Source organism: Psittacula echo (assembly GCF_963264785.1).
Source record: "Psittacula echo genome assembly, chromosome: 1".
Classification (NCBI taxonomy): domain Eukaryota; kingdom Metazoa; phylum Chordata; class Aves; order Psittaciformes; family Psittacidae; genus Psittacula; species Psittacula echo.
Window position 1 is genome coordinate 32,987,825 of NC_137735.1, and position 11,225 is coordinate 32,999,049.

Below are 11,225 nucleotides of genomic sequence, written 5' to 3' on the forward strand. Positions count from 1 at the left end.
GTTTTGACACATTCAGACTGGTTTCTACTTGTCCAGAGACTAGCCCATAACACAGCTTGCTCACCTACTCATGCAACAAAAAGTTAAAGACTGAATTTTGACTCAGCATTAGCTTAGATCCAACCAGCAGTCTTACCTCTTTCAAGAGCTTTCTCACTACAGCAAACAGGGAACTTCAATATGTCAAGATTTAGAGAGACTGAGATCCCAAGAACTTAAAGAATGACATGTTAGCTTACAGCATTCATAGCTCATAATGCCAAGATTTTCAACAAAACCAACAAAAATGGCTAAATAAACCTTGATTCAGTCAACACTGAAAAAACTCCAAAAAAAAAAAAAAAAAAAGTCATTCTGAGACTGAGTAGAGAAACACGGAATGTGTAACAGTTGTATATACAGATGCACACATTTGTATATGCAAGTCTGCTCACACAGTGCTCTGGGCTGCCATATAACTAGAGAACATATAGTAATTATCAACTCATTCAGTTATTTTCAAAGCAAGTTTTCACTTTCGTAATCAATACTTTCATGAGCAACTAAAACAGCTAAAAATACAGCTTCACATCCACATTTAGAGTCCTGCATGAAAAGTGAGGTATTCTAGGGATTAACTGCAGTGTATAAAAATCTGGAACCTAGATGAACATTAGTCCTCAAAAAATTACATTCTGTAACTGTGCAGGTACTGCTATGTTCATCAAGCTTATGGAGAACATTTCCTGGTGGTGAGAAATTCTTTAGAGTTAAGATCTGCTATAGGAGGCTGAATGAAAAGTTAACCTCAGCCAGCATCTCCTCCATAGGAGAGGCCAGTAGCAGATGCACAAAACTGCTGCCCTTCTCAAGAACACTCCTTCCCAAGCATACACCGTTCCTGGCAAATAATGACTTGCAATCCTCTAAACTAAATGCTACTAATAAACTCTTTGAGTTTGTCTTAACATCAGCAAGCATTACGCATGCCTGGCCTCCACAACACCCTGTAGTCCAGCACAAGAGTTCACCTATTTTGTGCCTTCAGTAAAGCTCAACTTGCCAAGTTTCAGCTGCATGTTTCAAGTGCTTACATATTGCAAAAAAAGTCTTCATTACTAGAGCTCTGAGCTTTCCTGCTCCTCCACAGATATGAGAGCTTGGGGTAACAGAAAATATGGAAAAAAAAAAAAAAAAAAAGACAGGAGCTTGGCAAGCAGATTCTCCTAAAAGGAGAAGAGATCAGCTGCCAGCAGCCCCAGATCCAGGAGAAATACACTGCAACATGCGGAACTAGGCTCACAGCAAGACCTTGTCATTTATACTAACACAAGGGGCACCCAGGGATGTGCTGTAAAACGGCAGGGCAGTGACTCAATCAGTACTGGGAAAACAGGAATCAAACCCATATCAACTACAATCAATAATCCAAGCTACAAGTTTACAAGTTACAACAAGAATGCAAATCAGTTTCTGTTAATGACACAATGTGACAGTGATAATTTAACGCTTTTCCTGGTACCCCACTCGGTTCTTCCACCCACACCATCAGATACCGTTCACTCAAACCCATCAGCTTATGTTTGTGCAGCCTGTATAAACGAGGGTGGGTAGGCAATGAATCTGAAAGGAGGAGGTGTGCCCAGACATGCAGGAAGGCAGTCTAAAAGAGCTCTAATCAACTGAACATGCTTTGATACCAGACAAAATGCATTATCAGGATCCGTATTTCAGCAGAAAACAGTATTGCACAGTCAGGATTAGCACAGTCACTGAAGTCAGAAACCATTTAAAGCATTTCATATGTCTAACAATGTGCATTACACTACAACCAGTTTATCTGAGCCTGTTCTTTAACATGACACAGTCACACAAGTCTGACCTTTTCACTTGAAGGTCATACACCTGAAGGCAGAGATGGCAGCATCCAGGAAAGAGGCAGTCTGCCATGACCAGGCATCCCTCCCAGCATGCTCTGTCCAGTGTTGCTCACACATGGTTCCATCAGGAAGGACTGGCAAAACACATGATTTCAGGTGACACTGCATTTGCACAGGATCACCATTCCAGAGCTCACTGTACAGCCTCAGTAATGCCACATCTTGATGTGAACTAGCCTGTTGCCAAGCATAATTCAAGCTATTAGAAGAGAGGACGAGTTAAGCTCCTAAAATAAACATCACCCAAACATTTATAACATGACAAGTACAACATAATTCTAGAAGCGCTCATGTGCTAATAGCATTGCTTGCTTAAGAACACACAGTATCATCAGTGCTGGCACTGTGAAGGTGCTGTGTTTATAACAAAAAACCCCAACACCACAGAGTAGCTAAGTGACATCTGCGTGCTTTACTCAAAGCACATTTTAAAAAACAGGATCAATGTGAGACACTTGCTATGGTAAGCAGAAATTACGTGCAAGTTAGGTCTGCAAGCAATCACACAAACACATTTGACTGAAGGAGCAATATCACTTTCACTGGCACGGACCATCAGGTCTTGCCTCCTACTTGGCTATTTGCCAGCCTGCTTCAAGACTTAAGCACCAGAAAAACATACAAATGATAGTAACCAAGGAGCATGAATTTTAAATCTTGGCACTAAGGTATGGAAGAAGTAGAAAGGCTGTTGAGCATACAGCTGCAGAAATAAGACACCCTAAAGTTGTGCCAGAGGTGCTGACTCCCCATAAGAAGTTCATACCATGACACAATACTGTCAGACTACCCCAAAGCATATAACTGCTGATGCTAACAGGTACATCTACTCTAGTAGTTTGCTCCTAGTAGTGACTAGATGTTTGTTCAGAGAGAGCAATGCTAGCACTTTCCCCAGACTCATGGCCTCCAGTCCTTGTAATCCTCAGAGCATCGGGGTCCAGTGGAAAGCTTCAGCTGCTTTTGGAACCTTTTTTTCCTTGCCCATAGTCATTGCTTTCCTAAGATGAAGTTCCTTACCTATTTAATTGTTCATAAACTCAGGCCATCCTTGTTAGCCCATCTTTAAGTATGTTAGATTGTTGTCTCCATCTCCAAGCTCAGACTATTATTTATAAGCACATAATACACTCAGATATTCCAACGGATTTATACAGTGTCTTGGTAACACAATTTTTCTTCCTTTAATAATTGCCTACTTCAGATTTTTATTGTAAGCTAAGTTCCAGCAGAACTCCGCATTTAGAAGTGGAAGACTGGTCCAGGGACTTTTCTTACAAGTTAGTTAAGTCCATCTTTTACTTAGATAATAAAGATACCTGAAAACAGTGGCTAGAAATGGCATCTAATGTTTCTGGGATATTGAGGTGCAACACCCTAAACCAGGAAGTTCCGCAAAGGCACATGCCTTTCCTCCACTCTCTTTTACAGCAACTGACAAGATGAAACTCAGGGAAGTAATAAAGATAAGCTTACACAAGCCAGTGAGAAATGACAGCTATTAAGACAGTGCAAGTAAACACATATACTTCACTATTTTTGATTAAATGCATGATCAAACAAAACCAAAAGCACCTATTTGAATGTGCAGATGAGAACACCAACAAGCCTCACACTTCACTTGGATATTCCAGCATAGAATCACAGAATCATTTACGTAGGAAAAGACCTCTAAGATCATCAGATCCAGCCTTCAACCCAGCACTGCCAACACCACCACTAAACCATGCCACTAAGGGCCTCATCTACACAGTTTTCGAACACTTTCAAGGACAGTGATTCCACCACTTCCCTGGGCAGCCTGTTCCAATACCTGACCACCATTTTGGTGAAGAAAGCTTTCCTAATATCTAAACTCTCTTATGACTTAATCAGGCTCTCATTTGTAGCTTCATTAAGACCACAGTCACTGCTGAAAGTGGCACAGACCATTCACGGGGGTTTCAAAGTACGGCGCAGCACACAACTGCACACATGGTCAGTTATATACTTGGTTATTGTTCCTTTATCCATTGCCAGCATAAGCAACAGCTGTCCATGGTTTTCCATGAGATCAATATTCAATCTGTCACTCTTTAGGAACCTGTATGAATGACATTAAGTTATTACTTCCTGGTTAGTCATCAACTTTTCAGGAAGATGCTTTGGGGTTGTTTTTCATTTGGTTGTTTGGGGTTTGGGGGACAAGGGTTTAGCTATTTTATCACAACTAACTTGTTTAGCAGAAGCCTGTGTTCTTGTACAAAGAAGGATAAACCTTCAGGTCAAAATGAAAATAAGGAGCTGGACCTTAAAAACAAACAAAAAAAACCCAACAAAAGAAACAATTGCATATTCATTATGGCACTTCTTTGGAAGGTTGAGATTAAAGTTCTTTTTGGAAGATTGAATAGCTAAGCACAAACAAGACTGAGACTGTCAGAGGCATACATTCAACAAGACTAATCAGTGTTCAAGTTCTTTGACTAGATGGGGTTACAAATGTTGTTCACTTTCTCCGTTTCCTGGAATTCAGTTAAACTGATTTTCTCCATTACTACCATTCAAAGGGTACATTTATTCATATTGGTATCTTCAAGTTAGGAAACAGTGAGCCAGGATTACTGACACAAATTTTCCCTCTAAGATTGAAATATTATATGTGTAGGAAGAACAGTGGTAATAGATTACGAAGAACAAAAATGCTTTGTGAATTGTGTGCTAGGTCTGCCAAGCCACACGCATACACCAAATAAGTGAAACTTTAAAGCTGAGCAAAAAAGGCTTCTGCTCTTCAAGAACATCCTCAAGTTTCAAGATAGCCTTCAGATATCTACCAGCTTTCCTGAGGTCTCTCACTGTACATTCTTTATTGTCATTTCTCATTCTTTAAGGAAATTGTGAAAATAAAATAGTTCTCGTTTCCTAACAATGAGCCATAACTTAGTCATTTGTTTGGCAAGTCAGAGCAGAGATGGCTTTAACCATGACCACTGAAATAACTCCTGCATTAAATATTTGCCTTTACAATCAGTTTTAATGCCAAGCAAATATACCGCAATGTGCTAGGCAGCATACAGTGAGACTACTTAAGAGTATGTGCTGACTCAAGACTTTCTGTGCTCCTGAACTATTTTATGAAGCATCTATGCCCCCAAGAGTGCTACACAACATGTAGCTGACACTATCAGTATTCTGGCTAGTGCAGTGACTGCATCGATGTAATTGGATAGTTAAGGACACAGAAAGAATCATCTGCTCCTGTGTCCTTTCAAGTCTCCACCTAAAACTGTTCAGCAGCTGGCTATATTTAACACCAACATATAATATGAACTAGTTTACAGAGCATTTGGAGTACTCTCAATATAACCCGCAGTGAAGCAAGATACAGTAAGTACAGCAGCATTAGTTAGCTCTAGCTGATTATTCTATGTAACAAATCTATAACCTAATTCGTCTGAAAAAGCAGATCAACAGGGTTTCCAACAACTGAAAAAGCAGTTTTCTTCCATGATATCCTTTTGCAGTACAAATTGAGGAATTAATCAAGATGCTTAGGATTTCTCATGTTAACCAGATCAGAAGTTTAATCAGCTCGCAGTGGACCCAAAGATGCTTGCTGTGCACAAATGGGCATTCATTCAGAAAAGACTACAGCCAGCCAAGAACAGTTTCCACATACTGCACAAGGAATTCTACCACTGAGTTAGGACTGCCCTTTTGCACAGCAGCAGCATCACAACAGATTTTAATTCTGAGAATGCTGGACTTACCAATTAAAGAACAGCTATTACTACAATTTATTTTTTCTTTAATATTAAAGACTACCAGTTATATACAGTGAACAAAATCTAGTAGAACTGCAATAAAACAGTCACATGTCATAATATTTTGGTAGAATATAGCTCCGATTCACCAATCAGAAGTCCTAAAGGTGCAGTGGTTGTTGAGGATTTTTGGTAAGTATTGCTGAATAGCAGTTTAAATCCTATTTTATTAACAGTTTCACCAATATTTCACCTGCAGTGTTGCACAACTGGCATCTGGAGCAACCGAGCAATTCACAACCACTGTTCCAAATGCTGTAGCCCCAGGAGAAAACACACAACACAGTTTTTATACTCACAAAATGTTACATTCCCTACAAAGGAAACTGTTTCTCACACTGAGATATGCCCTGCTACAAGAATTTATTTCTATGTTGTTCTGCTTGTTTGCCTTTCAGTCCCAGAAGACACAAGCCTCCAAATCCAAGATGGACCAGCCCTGCAGGGCTAAACGCAGCACAGCACCTCTGCAACAGACACATGACACGAAAGATGCCATGAGACAGCTTTGCAGAGCTGTTCAGACAAAACAGCTTGATTTATGCAACACTATTAGGTAGCAGGCTGCAGTCGGTGCTCTCTGGAAAGCACGAGCTCCCCATGCTGCTTGACATGGCTGCTGACAGGCTGCCTGCAGCCCTGCAAAAGCCAAAATTTCACTGGGACCTGGGGCATGAAGGACTGGAGAAAAGGGGGAGGTGGGCACACACTGCTTGAAAGGCTGCCAGGGCAAGGTTATTGGTCTCACCCAAGGCCATCTAGAAGGAATCCAGATGTGCAGGCTGCTGCCTGGCTCCCTACAGATCCACCCTGGCTCTGAGGAAGGGGCTCCATTTGCACCCTGAGCAGCAGCACTCCTGCAGAGGGTTCTGCATCTGCAGGGCAACAGGAGGAGTGGAAGCTCCGGCACAGAAATCATCCTGTTGGTCCCTCTGAGACCCCGCAGGAATACAAAGAACCACAAATTTATTCCTTAAGGCTCAACCGTGTAAATCCATTATTTTAATATTTTTCCTTGAATCAAGTTGCTTAAACTTAGGCATCAAATCCAAATGCTGCTTATTACAGCCTATGTTTTGCTCTACAGTATAGCTAAACCTCAACACCAAAGCTTCAATCAGAGAGCTGAAAAGTGATGGAGCTCCAAATGCCTCTCAAAACAGTTCTCTCGTTTCAACTTTTAGCTGATTTGACAGCTTCCCACAAGAGTAAAGCATATATACATCACCAGATCATTGCAGACACCCTGGAACTACAGTTATACATTGTAAGAGAACATTAGCTTTGATTTCAAATCAGGACTGACCAAAATCAGTGCCACAGACAGTGACAGAAGCATTACACACCCATTGCCAAACATATACCTGATGTTCCCTGTTGAGTTTCTGCTGCTACAGCTTCCCCCCAAGACAAGAGATGCGCACAGTTAGAGAACATTGCACACACTGGCAAAATACTGTCTCTGTGCTACAAAGAGAAAACGCAGCACCCTGGTTTTATAATAAACTAGATCATAACCCTTGAATAACCGACAACAGGAGCTACAGGATTAACAAGCAAAAACTGCCTTCCTGATCCTATGACTGGCTTTTGAGAGAGTCAGCTCTGTCTTCCGCAATGATGGATCACACATTAACTTTCACTGTACTGCCTTCTTGGTCAGACAACTTGTTTGTAGACTGGCTCTCTGGAATCTCTAGGACGTGGTGTCATGCATAAACTACCCAGTCTGCAATACAGCTCACTCACATTTAACCCTTTAGGCTTCTACTTCACCTGTTGTATAAGTCTAATGGAGAGAAAACCTGAACTTCATACAAGCAGTAGCAGCAACATCATGGTATGCTGAAAGGACATTGCTCTGATCTGGTACCCTTTAAACAGTCATTCTACAGCCAGATCCCCAGTTTTGTGGGCAGCAACCTATCAAATACTATTTATTGGGTTAAAGCACACTTAAGACATGCAAATCTGCCGCGGAAAATATTTGGGAGAACATGCAGATAAAAAGTCTTTCCATTACTACCATTTAAAAATGTGTTAGTAGAAAAAACAAATACTGCAACTTGTACAGATTCTGCACAAGGACCGGGAATACAAAGATTCACGTTGGAAGATGCCTTATATTACAGTCAAAGCTTCACCTGCTCAAAACTGCAGAGTGCACCAGGATGCACAGCATCATTATGCACAGCATCATTATGCACAAGCTTCTCCAAAGCTGGGCTCTCTGGGCTGTTCCTCCAAGGACACAACACATCCATCATGGAGAGTGCAACAGAGAGAGCATTATTTCTGGATTTACATTGGTAACAGACCTTCATTATTTAATTCTGCAAAGTATCTACACCATATGGCAGCTGCTGGGTCAAGAAGTCACCTAACAGTACAGCCAGCCACAAAACTATCATCCATAGCAAGTCAGAAACACTAGCATTTCATACAGCAAATATTTCACCACTCTGCAACGCGGGTGGAAAACTCCTACACGTGATAACACAACTAAGTGTACTTGGTTAACTTCATACAGTTGAAGTTAATTTGAGACATGGATAAGCAACTCTGCCTCCTGTGTTTCAGCTTAAAGAAGCAAGAAAACATTGGGAAAGGTATTTGGGCTGCACAGAGTATGGGGTGGGGAGGGTGGGAATAAGGAAGAAACTCTGTTAAAATAACTTGCTTAGGCACCTAGTAAAAGTTAAGTGAACTTGCATAACTGAGTACTGCCCTGTGAAGGGTGACCAGCTTTTTATCAAAGCAGTATCAGTAAGTTTAAGTTTACATGACAGATTTCATCTACCATCATCAAGTTCACCGAAGCATGTTAACAATGCTGCTGTTTCTAGATTTGTATCTAGAAATCCGCCAGTTCACGGTGTACAAACAAGGATCCTCATGTCCTGCTCAATCAAGACATGTTTGATTGGTGCAAGTTTGTTAATACAAGCTCCCTGGCAAATGAAATCCCAGGATACTGGAGCAGCCTGAACTGAGAGGGTTGCCTAGGCAGGGTGAGTAGGAAAGAAAAAACCTAGCAAAACAGAAAACCCCAAACCACAGACACACACCCACTGCTGAGTAATCCGAGAAATAAATAGGGGGAAAAGTCACAAAGCTTCCCTTGCTAGGAAAACACACAGCCCTAACTGCTGAATGCTGAGGGGAAAAAAATGGAGCTGAGCAAACCATCCAGGAGGAATCCACAAGAGATCTCCATACCCAGACCTCTTGTTTCCATTTCTCTAATTTTAGAGAGTATTTATTAGTTAGAGTGCTCTCTGCCTCCTTCATCAGGTATTGGGGGATGTTCTTGGAAGAGGAAACTGTTTCTACTGTGATGTTTTCCCTTCAAACACACCACTGGGGTTCTGTGTTCTGTGAGCCAAGTTAAACATACCAGAGGTGTTTTCGCAAGTCATTTGCTCTCAAACGTCAACTGCCAGCAATTAGTGCTGCTTTACGAACTTTCTCCAGAGGAAATTGCCTCACAAGAAGCAGGGGTGGAAGGGACTGGGGCACCTGGAAACCACTTGCTTCAGTACTCTGGGAAGTCCATGTACAACTAAACCTTCAGGGTGGCAAAGCAGTATTTGGTGATTAGACCTAAAATTATTCAGAAGTTTTCTGAAAAAAAAAAAAAAAAAAAAAAAACCAAAAAAAACCAAAACAAAACAAAAAAACCCAAACAAAAAAAAAAACACCACCAAAACAGAGGAGCAGCAGTCCACAAAATAGATCTACTAATACACTGGGTGTAATGTGCTTCCCTGCGATGGATTTCTTGCACCTACAAAGAATTTCCTAGTCAAAACTAGGTATATGCCAAAAGTTAGAAGGAGGGATGGTCCCAGCAACTGAGACACCTGCCATGCAGGGGGCCAAGGTTCAATTTGCCTACAAGTACAAAAAGCTCAGTTTAGTTCTGCTCTTCTGATCTTCCACATCACAGACCAGCTGGTGGCTTGGGTACTTCATTTGTGACCACAGAGAAGGTCTTAGAGAAAACTCAGACCTCAGCCAGATTCCTTTTTGGGTTTTCATTTGTTTGTTTTTGTTTTTTTTTTGTTTTGGTTTCGGTTTTGTTTGTTTGTTTTAAACATAAAGGATCAAAATGCATATTCTCAAATGAGCACATGATGGCAGGTCATCAGCTTCTGAGGCATGCATATCAGTCTAAAAACCAAGTTGCCTGTCAGACAATCAAGCCTCCCACATCAATGAAAGCTGTTAAGACTGAGTCCTTAACCATTTTCTTCATGAGTCACTGTATTAAAGAGAACAGCAGATGTGAAAGGCAGCAGAAGTAACCATTTTCAATATTAAACCGTACTAAAGTCTCCTGAATCATTTCCTTAATTGTTTCACAGTCTTCCTCTCCCCACCCAAGAGTGAAACAAAAGCAACTGCTTCTTAAGGTCACTGTCGAACAGTTTTGAGTCTTACCAGTTCACTGCCCACCTCTGTCTTAGTTGAAACAAATCTGGTTTGTGTTTCTCCCCATTGTGTCCCCAAATTCCAAGTTTGCACATTAGGACTGAGAATTTCAGGGTTCTGATTATTCCTATTCAAATGTTGGCAACTAACAAATTTAAGTGCTGCAGACAAACTACACTCATTCCTAAAAATTATTGTAGGTAGACAAACCATTAATTCCAGGTACTACAAGGAGACTGTGATTTCACATACCAGGTGGCACTACAAACCAAATCCAAGCCAAGCACATGCTATATTAGAGAAGCAGTGTTTGGGATACTACACGAGAATGCTTTTTATTTCCAATATATTTGAGAGATTCAAATCTACTTTGGCTCCCAGAGACTCCACTGAAAGAACTTAAACCTTAAGAATAAAGTTGCATTCACATAAGCTGGAGAGCATATTCTGGTTTAAGCAGAGTAATCTTTACTAACATAGGAACCACTGCAGTCATCAGTGCCTTCTCCTGATCGGCTTTAATGCTGGTACACCAGCTTAGTAGCCTGTTTTTACATCTCCATCCTATCACATTAAAGCATGTTTCAGCTACTTTGCACAGAATGGAGTGGATACAAGAAGCAGCACTATCCTCACTATGCTTACTTCAACAAGCCTACTCAGCATTATCTTCCACATGCAGAAATAAAAAGGAATAGACCATAGTATTCAGGTTTATTTATACATCAGGTACCCCTATGCTTGCTCATACTACCACACAATGGAAAAATATGTTTTAAAAGCTATTTGACAAAACAATCACAAGACTTATCATAGCCACAGATTTAGTACAGTAGCACCTAGGAGCTTACTGTAAAAAAACTTCATGAATCAGATGCCTATCTCTATCTTATTCTTTAAGTGTAACTCACATATTCCACAAGGAGAAAATACTAGTTCTAGTAAAGAACTAGCATTTTATAGTTAGTAAATATATTTTGTGTTACTTACATAAGGTCTCTATTAGGGTTAAGGATTAAATGTGAAATATGTATGCAAATCAACAGCTAGATCAGTGAATAATTCA